The 15,951-nt window shown below is 34.6% G+C and overlaps 1 protein-coding gene across 9 annotated transcripts in view; it reads left to right on the top strand.

Moving 5' to 3' along the window:
- Positions 1–15,951, top strand: part of PRLR (prolactin receptor) — a 169,007-nt gene that overhangs the window by 36,762 nt on the left and 116,294 nt on the right. For 8 of the 9 annotated variants that reach the window (XM_066988294.1, XM_048051228.2, XM_048051229.2 and 5 more), the window contains one exon: positions 1,686–1,734. The exons of the other annotated variant lie outside the window; for it this stretch is intronic. The gene's annotated coding sequence lies outside the window, so the exon portion shown is untranslated. The remainder of the gene's footprint in view (positions 1–1,685; positions 1,735–15,951) is intronic. 9 annotated transcript variants of the gene reach the window in all.

Genomic DNA, 15,951 nt, shown 5'->3' with positions numbered 1-15,951 from the left:
ACATTTGTTTTTCCCGTTTTGTACAGTGAACTACAGCATTTCACTTATTATTACTTTTTCTCCATGTTTTAATTTGTAGTATGTTATTAACTTAATTTAAAACCAGTCATTCTGTTTCTCCCATTTTAGTTTTTCTTTTTTTCATTTGCGTATTTTCATACATTTGGTAGTATTTTTTTATTTTATGTATCCTGTATAAATAGGACTTTATTGTTAACTAACCAGTAAACTGGATTCTTACATACCTACAAAACAATTCAGGTAAATATTTTCTTTTACTTTTAGCTGCTTTACTTGTAATTCACATCCACCAGTGCAGTATAAGCTGTATGATATTGATGTCTTAAAACTGAAGAGTACTCCTGAGAAAAAAATCACCCCATATTTGTCTGCTGTAAGATTAAAAAGAAAAGTAAACACAGAAATTGAAAGGAAGCAATAAGATCTGAATTACAAAGTTGGAGTGGAGGACAACATTGGTGCAACATATGAAATGTTTATGGATTATGTATGTTTTGTAGGAGGAGGTTGCAATTTTCATCATGCAGAATAGGGAAAAATGAATTTGTTATTGTAGGTGCACTAAGAAATGTAATTATGCAGTAGATGTTTCTACATTTTTTCCTGGTATCTTGAGTCACAGTTTTACACTGTCAAGAAACTGAAGAGACTATGAAAGAATAGTTTTGCTGATATTAAATAATGACAGGTCTCCATAAAAACTTGGAGGCAAATGCAGGATTTTTTGCCTAAATATTTATTAATTTCCTACTCATATCATCCTGGGATTTCCATATTTTATCATAGTCCTGAGAGTTTCAGACTGTTTGTATGAAATGGTACAGTAACTTTCAGGTTCAGTCTTATTTAGCATGCTTAACAATACTTTAAATCTGAAATAATGATAACCACACAGTCATTAAATTGTTATTTTAAACTCAGAGCATCTGGGAAAGACCACTTAGATTTTAGCCTGGTGCTGGATGAATGAAAGTCCCCATCTCCATTGTATGCATGAAGAAAGTTTTGTTTTTATATAGCACTCTTTGGCTTGATTACAGCTTTTTGCAAATTATTTTGCTTTGGTTTCTTTGTTTGAGTGGAAAGTAAGGGCAACAAGAGAAGGATTTTTGGTTTTGTTTAGTCTGTTTCATATTGAAAGAAAACACATGTACAAGGCAGTAAATCTTAACAGAAGGAAAGTGAAGTCTAAAAAATTGACTCAAATTTTTGTTATAAATGTGTCCAGTTACAATGCAGTAGCCCTTGCTTATGTGAAAAACAGAATTTACTTAATTACACATATTCAAAAAGTCTGTGTGTCATTATCATAACTAAAAAGCCATCATTTCTTTTCTAAAGCACTTCAGAAAGCAAAATTAAGAGTCTGCCAGTATCTTCAATTTGTGTATCTTTCACAGAAAATTGTAGCCTAAGTTTAGTAAGCAAATTTTGTTGTTTTTTTGTTGTTGATGATTTTTTTATTTTTTTATTATTACTTTTTTTAAGTTTCTACATGCAGATTTCATAATAGGAAGTGAAAATTAGTGTTCTTGTCTAAAGCAGAATAATTATCAGAAATTCTTGAAAACAAGAACATTATTCCAGTCATTCCTTGGAATTAAAAATGTAAATGTTTCTCTCGTTTCTGCTCCCTTCATCCATGATTTTTTTTCTTTTCATAGATACATATACCACCCAACTTCGCCTGATAGCAAGTTAAAACTGCAAGCCGTGAGTAATTTTCTACACATCAGTGAGATGATTTTAAGAATATTACATGAATTAATTGCTGAAGTAATATTCAATTTATAAAAGATATCATGGATACCATTTTACCATAAACAGCTTAGTTGTTAACATGAAATGATCTTTTGTCAGTAAAAGTCTTAAATACTATGATTAGAGGGGAAAAATGTTGATTGTTTTTACAGATTATAAAAGCATACATCAGCATATTGTATGCCTGCTGTAAGAATTTGTTTCAGTTGGTTAAAATTAGTAAATATGAGTAGACGTGAACTTTCTGGCTGGTTCTGCCATCCATACTTACTGAGCTCCTTCTCCTTCTAAACCCATTTTAGTTCATCTCATCTTTTCCCAGCTTTCAAATCATAGATAAGGGGAATGGTCTTTTACCCCCAGAAATGTGCATTCTATATACCAGGTTATGAGTTTGATTAGAGAAGTAAAATTCAACAGAATATGAAAGTTGTCAAAAATTTTAATAAAAATTGACACTAAAAATAAGGTTGCTTTCAACTGGGCTTATAGGGTAGGTGTTCTGTAAATATATGTTTTTGTTTTCGTAGAGACCATAATAATCATATTAAGATCCCAGTGAGCATAATCAGCAATTAAATATGATGTAAGAGGGAGACTGAAGGATAGTTAAATTATTTTATTAATCAATATTGCCTAGCAGTGATTTCTTCAGTTTTCATTTGAACTTCCCTTTCTATCTTCTGTGTTCTTTTAATATTTTCACAAAAGCCATGAAAAGTTCATTGGTCTTGTGTACTTTTCTCATCCATCCTCAATCTCTTGTTTTTGTTTTATTAAAAGAAAGTCTAACCCTGTGTCTCATTCAGACTTTAGGTCCAAGTTCTGAGTTCATCAAGATGAATAGAATTTTCCCATTATTTTTGTGCTGGTTGGGGGGCAGATTGGGTCTCATTAAAAAAGGCTAAGTATCATACCTGGACATGAGTGATATCTTCAGTATCTGAAATTTGGCCCTTAGAGAGTGCTTGCAGTTGTCTGTGATGATGAGGCTTAGTTACTATCTCCCTGTATTTTTTTTTCTTATTTGGTGGGTTTTCTGTGTGTGTGTGTGATTTTTCGTTTGTTGTTGGTGGTGGTTATTTCTTTGTTTTGTTTTGTTTTGTTTTGTTTTCTGTTTGTCTTTCAACTCCTTCCTGCTCGTTACTGTGGCTGCTGTTCTTTTAAATGTGGATCCTTACAATAGCCTGTGTAGTCTCCCTGGTCATTGCAAAGAAATAGGTACTTCTCAGACAAATTTGTCTCGCCCTTCAATATATATCTAAAACAGGTAAGATGAGTCACATTCTGTAATAGCCTGTTTCCCTTTATTGACAGTATAGGGACACCTATACAGCTCAGCTATAGGCATCTGGTTAAAGTGAGGTGAGTCCTGATTTGTCATTCTGAAAACATTATCTCTTAGAGAGCACACAATCTACTCAAAGTTCACCTCAGACAAACTCATTAAAGAGAGAACATTACTTCCTTGTTCCAAGATGGGCAAGTTACAGTGACCTTTCTAGCTTGTTTTTAATTTCACAGAGTTGATTGCATTTTGCTGACCTCCAGTTGCCTGCAGTACTTTCAGGATTATTTCTTCCAACTACAGGAAGAAATATATAGGGTTTGCTAAATCTTCAAATTCATGGGTTTTATGCTTATTGAGCAGAAATTATTTTGCCTTCTTTTCTCTTTCTCCACGGGTCTTAATAGTTCCTGATACTAATTTTGATAATTTTGATATAGACTAGAAGTTAAATGAATGAGCAGTGTACTTCCTCTTGGAAACATGCTATACAAGATATGGTTACATGAAGTAGGTGTAGGCACTTTAACAACTCTCCAGTGCAACAACACTCCCCTATCCTGTTTTTCTTTCCCCAGTTCTGGTCACATAAGTCTGTTGCTGACCTTGCACCAGCTGGCATTTATTTGATCACGTGAGCCAACTCACTGAAACATCAGGAAAGTAACTTGGGAAAAACAGAAGCTGTTTAACTCGTTAAATGTTTAATCTTGAGATCACATGGATGCTGTATCGCCTGGACAGTGAGGCAGGGTAGGGAAGCTATTACTGAGGGTGGGAGGGAAGGAACTGACTCAAAAACAAGAGGAAAATGAAAAAGTGAGGAAGCAAGATCTCACCCTTTCAGCACTATTAGACCATTCATTTGGTCCACATGTAAAGTGAACTGTCATCTCCACATTGAACACAGCTACTCTTCACTAAATAGAGTAATTGCAGTTCATTTTGGTGTAATTTGTACTTGCTGCTGCTGCCAGGATGTATACCTGTGTCTTAGCTCACCTGAATTGTTATTTCAGGTATGATTCTAAATGCCTACATTTGCATCTTCTGTTTTTAGGTAATTTAAATGGATGGATCTTCTAATTAGGTCTTCTGAATAAAGGTCACTGACAAGGTGCACCTGGTATAATAATGTTTATATTAATGTTGAGCTTTTTCAATGGCATAAATTTATTTCAGTAGTTTTCAATTATGTGACTTTAGAGTTAAATTAATTGTAATTAAGAATTAATTCGTGCATTTGCTTTTGATTACCTATCAGTAAATTTTGGTTTAAACTGTTTAACTGTGCTTATGAGGTATCAATGAATACATGTGGAACTAAATACAAAAAAATAACTACCTCTAGTAAGTTTTAAAAGAGTTCAAGGAAAATATAATATTTTCCTGTTTAAAAAAAAAAAAAGCATAATATAGGGTGATATTCTAAATATGGAATATTAGGTCTAAGATAAAATTACTGTGTCAAAGTTGCTGCAGTGACAAGGTCTTCTTAATCTCTTCCTTGAGTATTTCTAATAATTCTTACTGAAATATAAAAATGCAAAGGTTAAGGAAAGAACTGAGAGAGAAAATAAGAATAAAGAGACACACAATGCTTAGTTGTCATCCACATAGGCTTACAGTATTTTGTTGATTACAGTATTTTAATTTATTATTGGGTATTTCCTTTGAAATGACTTGGTCCTCTCAAGAAGTTGAGGTAGAAAACCCTAACTCAGTGAAGTCAGCCTTTTATATATTATATAGATAAGTAGGAGATTTCAGACTCCAAGATGATCACTATAATTACGAAAACTGTAAAGGATAACTAAACTTAATGGAAATATTTTTCCTGTGATTATAATGACTTACAGTGCATTTTATTTCTGAAAGGATATGATTGTAAAACTGTTTCCATTACTTGGAGGATTTTTATGTTTGCATATTAAACTCTGTAAATGTCAGCAAAGAAATAAATATTTCTGATCACAACCATGGAAAAATGAAAACAGTTCTTTCCCACAGACTGCCCATTTGACATGGAAAATTCCTTTTATATTTTATATTTCTTTTTTTCCCGCTTACCTTCCACTAGTGTCCTCTACTGGAGGATTCCTCTATGGAATCCTTAATTGTGAATGTATTCTTTTGCATACTAGCCCATCCCATCTGTGTGTTGTCATTGTTGTTTGTTTTGCATTTATTTTGTAGGTTAACAGTAAGTTCGAAATGTATTGCAAAGAAATACTTTTTTCTGCATTAGGTGGAGAATGTAGGATTTACATTCAGTACAAGGTCTGTGCATAGCCTTTTGGTTGAACGAGGTTTTTTGTGCATCTAATTAGCTTTAAGTTGTACGTTTGTAATTTTTAATACAAGCTCAACCACTCTGTTATCAAAATAGAGAGTAATATAAAGTTAGGTAGCAGTGACTATGCATAGTGACGTAGTCCTACAAAATTTTCTTCAGGTATCAAAGATGACATCAATGTCTTGCATTTCTGGTACTATCTCTGGGCCTAATTGAGGGTCATAAAGACTATGCAGAAGCAATAAGTTTTTTACTGTAACAAATTCTTAGACTAGATGAGGCTTTGATCTGAAAAAAAATATATATGTGTGTATATATATATATATAGTCTTGTCAATTTTGCTGTAGCCTTTTTCACTGTAATTTCTGGATTCAGCAGTGGTCTTACTCTGTAACTTAAACAGGAAATTTGGTTGCAATGATACCAGTGAGATGGAGCTGGTTCAAACTGATTCCACATATTATTTATCCAGACACCATATGTATGTTATCTAATTCATGAAAAACATCTTTATTGTAGTCGTGAGAGAAACATGGTAGATCAGTTAACCAGAACCAAAAAATAAGGAGAAACATGAAAGAAAGGAGAGTAGTCTTTTTTAGGGCTGAAGAGAAACTCCAAGGTATGTTGTTGCTTTCTGCTTCTTTTAAACTCTTTTGATTAATTTTTTTTTCCTCAGAACAAGTACACTTTGTATTGTTTTTGCAATTAAACATCATATTGTAATGAAGCATTTAAAGAGATACATGGATACAATGTTAATTTCTTTGCATAATCAAAAATATATGAAGAGTATTGAAGAGTTGGTTGAAGTCTGCTGTGGTAAGATGTATTCCTGCTGAGAAACCTTTCTGCTTTCATGTCTTTGTTGTGCAGAGACTGTAGTTATGAATGCAGAGAAGAGATTTTCCTCTCTCTCTCATCTTTTGTTGCAGAACTACCTCATTCCCAACAATTAAAACGAGGACTGATGTCAGCAGGTATTTGAACATCAGGAAATTCTGTGTGAGGATGAAGGGGAAGATAAGGCCACAGACCTACTGGCAGTGCTGGAGGTTAGGGGTAGACAATTCAAGTATATGAGTTCCCAATTCTGAATCAGTCCCAGTTAGAGATGCCTGGATGGTGACTGAAAAGTGTCAGGGGTGGGGGAACAATGTCAGGGGTTGATCCCAACAGCAACAAACAAACCCTCTTAATTATGGCTCAGAGCTATAAAGTCTTTGCAGCCTACAGGTCACATTATCCGAGATTCTTCTCTCCCTGAGATTTTTCAATCCAGGATCTCCTTTTTAGGTCCTAAACCTATAGTTTTGATGGTCGCTTACATACTCGTGGTCTTGTTGATTACTAGGATATACTGCATATGTATATTGTGTATATGTGTATATATATATATACACACTGTATATTATACTCTTAGTAGGTGTACAAGTCATTTGAGCCTGCCTGCTCAGAACTTGAAAAGAGCTCAGCAAAAGTTCCTGCTTTGACAGACATTTTAGAAAATGTGACCAAATTGCACCTTACCTGTCTGCACTGGAAATCTGAAATACAAAAAATATGACAAGACTTAAAATGAAATTGATATATAATTGCCTAAGGGCCTCTGCCACAAGCTTTCATCTGCAAAAGCACATTCTCTGCAAAACAGGCTTTACAGAAAACATTAATGTGTCTGCATCTTCTTTCTGGCATGCAAGGGAAATGGAAGTGCCATAAGAGCTTACCCTGTTAGAGCTGCTGAATGTCTCTCATGCATAGCAGCTATGCTGTGTGGGAATTGCTGTGATTTGGACCCACTTATACTGCTTGCAGTGAGTGAAATGGTCCAGTGGACTCAAATAACGGAAGATGTAAGGGAGGGCAAATGGAAGCAGGAGTGGTAAGGAAGCAACACTGAAAAGTCTGTAGTGCACTGTCTGGCACATACAAGGTGTACATATTTTCATAAGCAAAGTTCTGCTCAGAGAGGTGAGCTCATCAAGTGGAAAATTAAAAGATAGGAAAGGACCCTGAGTTTAAGTAAAACTGTAGAGTTCAACTTTTAATTTTAATTAAATCATTTCATGATCGTTTGGAATTAAAATCTAAACTGCTGTGTATGTTGATGAGAAGATGATTGCATGTAAACACTCGAGATATTATCAATAACTGCTAATGGCTTATTAATGTCTGGGAAAGGTTGGGTGATTGAAGCTGTTTATTTTTTTTTTAAGTGTCAAGATCATAACTCAAGCTTCTTTTTGAAAAGAAATTTCTTCTAATCCTAAGAATCAAGTGTAAATGAAAACTGTTATGTACTGAAAGTTCTGAAGTAAGAACTCATGTTAATTGGCATTCTGTTTCTTGATCATTTCATCCTAGAGAAAGTGAGTTATTTTTGAAGGAAGTAGGATGTTAGACATACAGAATGGCTTTATAAGCCCAATTAAATAGGGTTTTTGAGATTATTGAGAGCTGGAAGGTTGCAGTTCTTCAGCCTAAAAAGTTTATTTTGGTTCATTCAACCTTTGAACCCACCCATGGATGTCAAATCCTTTGTCTACACTGTCGCTCTGGGTGTTGCGTAGTTGAACACTGTAAGTAAGGGCAGTCCATAATATAATGGACAAGATTTACTGGCTGTGTATATGACTATGCAAAACTAACCAGTGAGATATGAACCCTGTCAATGAGATCTTACATCTTTTCTCTAAATGTCTGGAAGCCTTGAGACCTTGGCAAAGAGGCAATTCAGAAGTAGGCCCAGCTTTTCTTTGTTCTGAGTATTCACAAGTTGTTCTGGTCACCTTTAATTCTCCCAACTACTTGATTCTTTGTGTCTTCACTTAATTCAGCGATTGTTTTACTTCTCTCAGCTATTAGGCTATTTTTTTTTCTCCTTCTGTCTTATTTAAGAAGTCATAAATTGCTGTGCCACTTACTCTTCTCATTGTCTTGCTACCTTTTGGGTTCATTCCAGGTTACTGAACTAACTGCCAGCTGCTTGGCCTACACTGGACCTGATGGCAAAATCAACTTTTCCTTTGGACTAATTTATCTATAATTAGTTGTCCCTTAGTGACAGTTGCTCACTAAGGTAGAAACTAACCTAACTTCCTTCCAATTCCCATATTTACATAAAACTAATTTCTTGTGTTTATTACTCTTTTTATTTCGACAGTCCTGTACATATATTGTGCATGATTATTCTAATGCTGTCTGTATTAAGATACAGACAATTAAGTATTATTTTTGTAATTAATTAATTAATAATACAAATGAATTAATTTGTATTAAGTTTATGAACAGTTGAAAAACCAAATAAAAATATAAAATTAAAGACTACGAATGAGGAAGGTGCAATGAATAACCAAAATCAAAACTTCCATTTTTATTTCTTTATTTGGTATTTAGGTTGAACGTCTCTCAAAATCTTGGATTTATAATCTTTCTGGCTGCTTTTCTATTTCAACATGGTAAAACAGTTTGGATTTCTAATACACAATCTGTATCATATTCTGCTTTAGTAATTTTAAAGGTACTTTTATATCTCCATGTTTTCTGGCTGAAATAAGAAATGACTAAAACTGTACATTACTCTCAGGCAAATATTTATATTTTGTAAGAGTCTGAATTGATTTTTTTATCCATATAAAGATGCCTTTTTAGAAAGTTTTTGCTCTGCTGAGACAGACATCTAAAGGAGTATGTATCTTTAACCTTTTAAGTAACCTTTGTGAAGCCAAAGCTCCCTGGTGTTCATCTTAATTAGTTAATACATGTTAAATGGCACGTTGTCTAGCACACATCAGCTAATGCGTGGGGCTGGGATTCTATAAAAGTCACCAGCTCTGCTAATATCAACAGGCAAATGAAATTTCTTTCAATTCCTTGACTTTTGTTGTCTTATCTTAGTAGTATCATCATTTCCAAGTGTCATTTGAGACTGCCTGCAATTTTACCTTTAAAGTTAATCTGCAACAAAAGAACTTCTGAATTCCTTAATAAATCATAAAGTTCATAAATATCATACAACATATGGTAAAACTCATCTCTGAGAGATGGTGCAGATAAAGTCCAGATAACAATAATCTCAGCACTGTAGCTGTTAATATGCTGACTGACACCTTTACATCTATTATACATTTAGCATTTGCCACAGCCTTTCTTGATATTTTATTTAATAGCCTAATAGGGTACATTGTTAATAAGTAGGCTATTTGGGAAAGCATACTTTTTTTCCAAGAGAAATTCATCAGATTTTCATTAAATAAATGCAAATAATATGTGTAAGTATTATCACGTCTTTCCTGGGAAATTGTTTTAGTGGTTGGAATGATTTAGAAGGAAGCTGAGGATAGTTCACCTCCATTTATCATTTTGCACCCTATACATTTGAAAAGTAGACGTTTATATGGATTTGATAGTAATCAATTAGGCTGTCAACATTCCTTAAATTGTAAATGATACCAAATGTATTTGGATGTGAAGTTTTTCTTATGGTATGCATGTATGTGCATGTTTGCATGCATACTGTATTCAATCTGTGCACCTTGTGCACAGCTCATTCTGTAATCAGATTATGAGTTCAATCTTATTAGAGTACTATCTACTCTGAGGGTATCCCCTTAATCCCATTTCTTTAGCATGCAGAAAATGTAGCAAAAGCAGTAATGAACATTAGGCTAAAATAACTGTTGCTTCCTCTTTACCCCACCTCTGCAGCTTTAGAATCAGAGACTTTGCTTGAGCCTATAGGGGTGGGGGGAAAACAAAAGCAAATGCTGACACCCCTAAAACTCACACACTTGTCTCTGCTGCCCTCTAATCACTTAGCTCAGTTTTACCAAATAACTATTTCATCATCTGGGAACACTACATTGCTGAAACTTGTAAAATAGAAGGAAGTAAAGTATCATGTCTTGTAGATTGTCATACTTTATTAGCATATAACACTTTGATGTTGTATAAAACACCCCTCTTACAACTTACTAGTAATAATGTATACTTAAAAAATAAAATACTTGTTTATTCTTTATTAAACATACTTACAATATCAGTAGGATGCCTATGCATATTGAAGAGTTTCATCATGCTTTTCTATCAGTCATTACGGTTGCATGATCTTAGCAAATTAAATGTGCCAGGAATATTGGCATGGGAACCAACTGGTATTATATACTCCATGTCCGTACTTTTAAATTGTCTTGCCCTCCAAAACAGTGTGTCTGCATGCAGACCACCTACTGGGACTGGTGCTGTGCAGCTCCAGATCTGTACCCAGCAGTTGTTTGGGTTAGTTCGGGTTGACTTGGACCAAATCTGTGCTAGGGACCACTCCAGCAGTTTATCAGTATGGGTAACCAGGATCCAATACCCAGGAATGCTGGTAGCTAGTTTGATTTACAAAGATGGATGTATCCATTTTAACTAATATGTAGCAGTTGCAGCCTGTAAAATTCAATTTGACCTTGTTAATGTCTGAGTAATGTGTAATGTGTTTTAAATCACGCTAATAGGCACTCTCTGAATACTGTTGCCACCTCTATCAAATTCTGCAATTACTTCAGGTTCTGAGAGTAAAAAAAAAAAAATCATATAATCAGTCTGCTGTTTTCAACATGAATCACACTGATGACTTTTACTGGCACATCTAGAAAAAAAAAATACAACCCCTAAATTTTTGGGGGTATTCTTTTACATTTTAATGGGCAGAAATGATTTTACCTATGATACTTTCTAATGTTAGTAAATATATTGTAAAATGTTTTTGTTTTGTCATCTTCTCAGTAGATGAGTATTGCAATCTCTGCAGAGTCTTGACAGAGAAATAAGACCTCAGAATTTTGGCAGTTATTGTTTCGGAAGATTTGTACATTAAAAAAAGTGAATATTAAGCAATGCTATAATTAATACCTGTAGCAAAGGATAGATATCTATCAACTTGCATGGAATATGAAACTACTGTAAAATAATTCAATTCTAGGCCAGTCATTTTGGCAGATCTGTAATGGAAAATAACTGCAACTTTAAGAACAGTATTTTTTCCAGTTCAGGTGCTGCAGGATTCCATCATGGCACCGACAGTCACTCTAATCACATGAAAGAGTAATTGACTGATGTAGTTTATGAAATTTTTAGACATGTAGAGACAGAGATCTCTGTGCTGAAGAGCTTATGCTATAAGCAGGCAACTTACAGTTAACCGAGAGGTTAACTGATGATACAGATCAAAGTCCCTTCCTTTTCATGTGTTTTGATTGTTTCTTTGATTTTTGTTTCTTCTATTCTAGATGTTTCTTGCTTATGGTTTTGAAACTATCTTTTTTATTTAGGGAAATTCTCCTCTAACTGCATACATTATACATATATGTGCTTTTATGTTTCTTTTATACTGAAAATATTTTACACATCCTGTATTTTGCTGCATTACTCAGCTAGACCTGCTGTTTCTACCATAACTGAGATTTCTGATCCTTACCTTCCTGAGTCTTTTGTACTTAGACAACTTCTCTTTAGTACCCATACCACTGCATTTTAACTTGAATTTATTTTACTTCAATCTGGAGATACAACCTCTGTTTCACAGCTTTCTGTTACCCTGAGCTTCAGGGCATTATAATGTTCTGTTACAAGCTGCTGGAAGCTTTCAGTAGGTTGAATGTTGAATGAACAGAATTCATTCGTTCTTGCATGCTGAGGCTGCCTTCCTTTCCGTCTCTTCAGAAAGCATGTTTGTATCTGTTGGTGCATTCCAAACTTAAGTGCTCCTGTTTCACTGTTGTTCATGTGTAAAATTCATGTTTCCTAAAAATGCTCTCACAACTCATGCTTCAGATCATTTCCTCCAAATATATATAGCAGATATTTGCATTCCTTCTAATGTCCAAGCAAACAGCATCTGTTTTTCCCATCTTTGTCCCTTGCAAAGAAGCTACACTGTTTTATATATATGTTATATATATATCATTTTATTATGTATATATTACATACATTATGTGTATATATTATATGCATTAATTGTCCTACTGATTGTCTGCTTTATCAAGTCATGACAGGCCGATTTTACTTTCTGTAATAACTATGTGAATTGATATAGAAGAGGCTCAATGGTGTCTGCTTGAACACTTGGTCTGAAATCTGTAATACAGTGCCAGATAAACATGCTGAAAATTCTGTGTAGTTTTTAAAGGGGACAAAAACATAGATAATTATCATGGTAAGGGCCTCCTAAACAGGCTAGCCTCAAAAGATTAAGAGTCCAGGGCTTCCAGTAAGCAACTAGCAGAATGATCTACCACTACTAGTGATAGTGAAGGATTTTGAACACTAAGATATCTTCTGATGAAAGGAATACTGAGAAATAAATCCACCCGATTCCCAATTAGCAGACTTAAGCTCTGAAAATCAATATGTAATATTTCATAGGAACTAAGTCTAAGAAAAGAATTGAGGAAAATGTGTAGTACCTTAAATACACTATACTAAGATTTTAAGTACACACTCCTCCAGTACAGAGGGTGTATGGTTGTTGTGGTTTAACCTGGCAGGCAGCTTGAGCACCACACAGCTGTTCACTTCCTCCCTCCCTCCCCACAGTGGGATGGGGGAGAGAATCAGAAAAAAAAAAAAAAAAGAAGAAAAAAAGAAGTTAAACTTGTGGGTTGAGATAGAGAAAGTTCAATAGGATAGAAAATGAATGAAAACTAATGATAATAATTATGATAAAGGAATATACAAATCAAGTGATGCACAATGCAACTGCTCACCCTGAGCTGACCCTAAGCCCAGTGCCCAGACAAACCCTGAAAAGTGGCACCACCTGAGACAACTTGCCTAATTTCATTGTTCAGCATTATGTATCCCTTTGTCCAGCCCAGGCCAACTGTCCTGGCTCTGTCTCCTCCCTGCTCCTGGTGCACCCCAGCCTCTTTGCTGGCAAGGCCACAGCAGAAGCTGAAACGTACTTGGCTCTGTGTGAGCACAGTTCTGCAACAACTAAAACATCGGTGTGTTATCAGCATTATTCTCATTCTAAATCCAAAACACAGCACCGTGCCAGCTACTAGGAAGAAAATTATTCCATCAGAAACCAGGACAATGTAGTGGAAAGCAACAGCCCAAATAAATCATAAGTTCTCATTTGGCCTCAGATATAAGATTAAGCACAAAGAAAACAGAAGAAATGTCAAATGGCAAAAGATGAGTAGAAGGGAATAGTATAAAAGTGGGGACAAACTCAGACAAATGGAGAACACTTGGGGCAATCAAAATAGAAGAAACCACTGGTTAATTAGACAAAAGGTCTATAAAATGAGCCAGGGACAATTCTGTTGCCCCAAGAACATGTGGCACAACACATACTATACCCATATAACTAAATTCTCTCTCCTCCAAAACGGTGTGGCCTTGTCCCATACAGCCTGTAGGGAGCAGTAACAGGTCCATGTTACTTACCAAACACTCCTGTGTTCCCTCTGAAAGCATACTGATTTGAAGCTAAAACTAACTGTTTTAGGAACTTGTTAACTGTTAAATAGGATGGACAGACACATACTAGTGCTTGAGCTTGTGCCATGACCTTATTTTGTTTACTAGAGTAAATATTGCAAATGAGTCCTTTTCACATTTTACCAGAGAATATGTTTATTTTCCTTAGGGAGGTCCTTACATACCCTGCCTATCCTTTCACGTGGGGAATTGTTTTACAGCACAATTGTCTACCTTGGTTTAGTCCTTGTTTAAAGCCTTTCAGCAGGAATGAATCTTCCACAACTCTTCTAACAGCGTATGTTCTTGGCTTTCTTATAAAGCAGGATTATAAGGTTTCCCAACCACAATACACGGAATGAGATGTAACTAATGAGACAATTTGGAAAACACAAAATACCTCCCTAGTACAGTAGTTGTAAGAGGAAGGCCAAGAGAATTACAGTTCTCTAAAAAGTGGAAAGGCCAAAGTTTTTAATTAGTTTTGACTGAAATAGTCAGTCTCAATGAGCTGCTGAATATAGTTAATACCAGAAGGGAGAGATAATGGAATCTGTTTAATGTTGAAAAAGAAAAGTAGAACAATATAATAAAACTATTTACCTACAAACGTCGAGAAGGGATCAAGGACATGAGCTTTTTCAGGAATAAATGATGTCAAACCAGTTTAATTTATTTCTCTGAGATGGGAGCAGGCTATATAGATGGATAAATATTAATATAAATTAATGGATCTTTATAGATGGATAAACATTAGTAATAAATATGATATATAAATATTAATATATAAATACATAAATATTAGCTATCATGACTTTAATAAAACTTTCAATGCTGTATCATATGGTATTCTCATAAACTAACAATGAAACATGATAAAGATGAACTTATGGTAGGGTGAAAATAAAACTAGTTGGAAAACCACAACCAAAAGTAGTTATCAGTGGTGGAGTTCTAGACATGTCTGTCCTGTATCCAGTACTATTCAGGATTTTTATTTACATCTATAAAGGTCTACTTTATAAGTAAACAAGTGAAAGACGTTTAGCGTGGTCAAACTGCATTGGCAGACAGTTCAAAATAGCCTTTAAAAATTGAAATCATGTTATGAAAAAGATAGGATCCAATACAAAAAGAAAGTAAAGAAAATTATAAATGTAGGTAGGAAAAAATAACCACAGAGTGGCAGGATGGCATACAATTAGTTAAATACTAGTCCTGTAAAAATAACAGGATCCAGAGACTATAGTACATCACAAGCTTAATGAGAATTAAGCTCGATGAATACTGTTTGGAGTGTTTCACTTCAATTATTTGAATATGAAATTTATTTCCAAATTGAAACCGTGCTTTGTTTTCAAAAGGAAGATTATCTGTTTTGCCGTATGTTTGAGTTACTCTTTGCAGATAAACGTCCTTTATCTGAGTTAGACATATGGCTACTTCCTGATTTGATACGGAAAACTATCATTCTGATGTTAGAAGGGCAAGTCTTAATGTTGGATATAAAAAGGTGTACTATTTGCAAGATGTGTGTTTTCCCTTCTGTTCTTCAGCAATGGTAATGACTGAATCGAAGTATTTCATTCATTTTGGGGGCATTTTGCTTCAAGAAGAGGTAGAATAATTTCAGAGAGTCTGGGAGAAAGCAACAAGTTCTGACAGAAATCCAGAGATATCTATGACAATGGAAAAACTTGAAATATTTGATCTTTAGAAAATCAGATTGGGGGGTAGAGGGAGGAAGAAGAAGAGAAGTAGAGAAGTAAGGAGAAGTAGAGGGATATTACAACAATTTTCAAATACTTAAAAGCTACTGCAAAAAGGAACAGGGCAATCTGTTCTCTGTCTGTGGTGCACAGAGCAAACAGTAATATTTCCAAATTACAGAACGGGTGATTTAGGATAGAGATTAGAAAGACATCTTTCATCTGACAGTTTATGAGAGTTTATGGAGAGGGCAGAATTATTTTTTAAGATTCCTAGATTTCTTGGCAGGTTGTGGAAATCCTTCACTAGATCATTAACAGCAGGTTAAAACAATATCAAAAATGAGAATGTGCTTTGGAGATAAAGCAGATGCTGTTTTAAGGCTATTTCTGACCCTAT

This window comes from Anser cygnoides, chromosome Z (assembly GCF_040182565.1).
Source record: "Anser cygnoides isolate HZ-2024a breed goose chromosome Z, Taihu_goose_T2T_genome, whole genome shotgun sequence".
Taxonomy (NCBI): domain Eukaryota; kingdom Metazoa; phylum Chordata; class Aves; order Anseriformes; family Anatidae; genus Anser; species Anser cygnoides.
The sequence above is the reverse complement of the archived record's forward strand: the minus strand, read 5'-3'. Positions and strand labels throughout refer to the sequence as shown.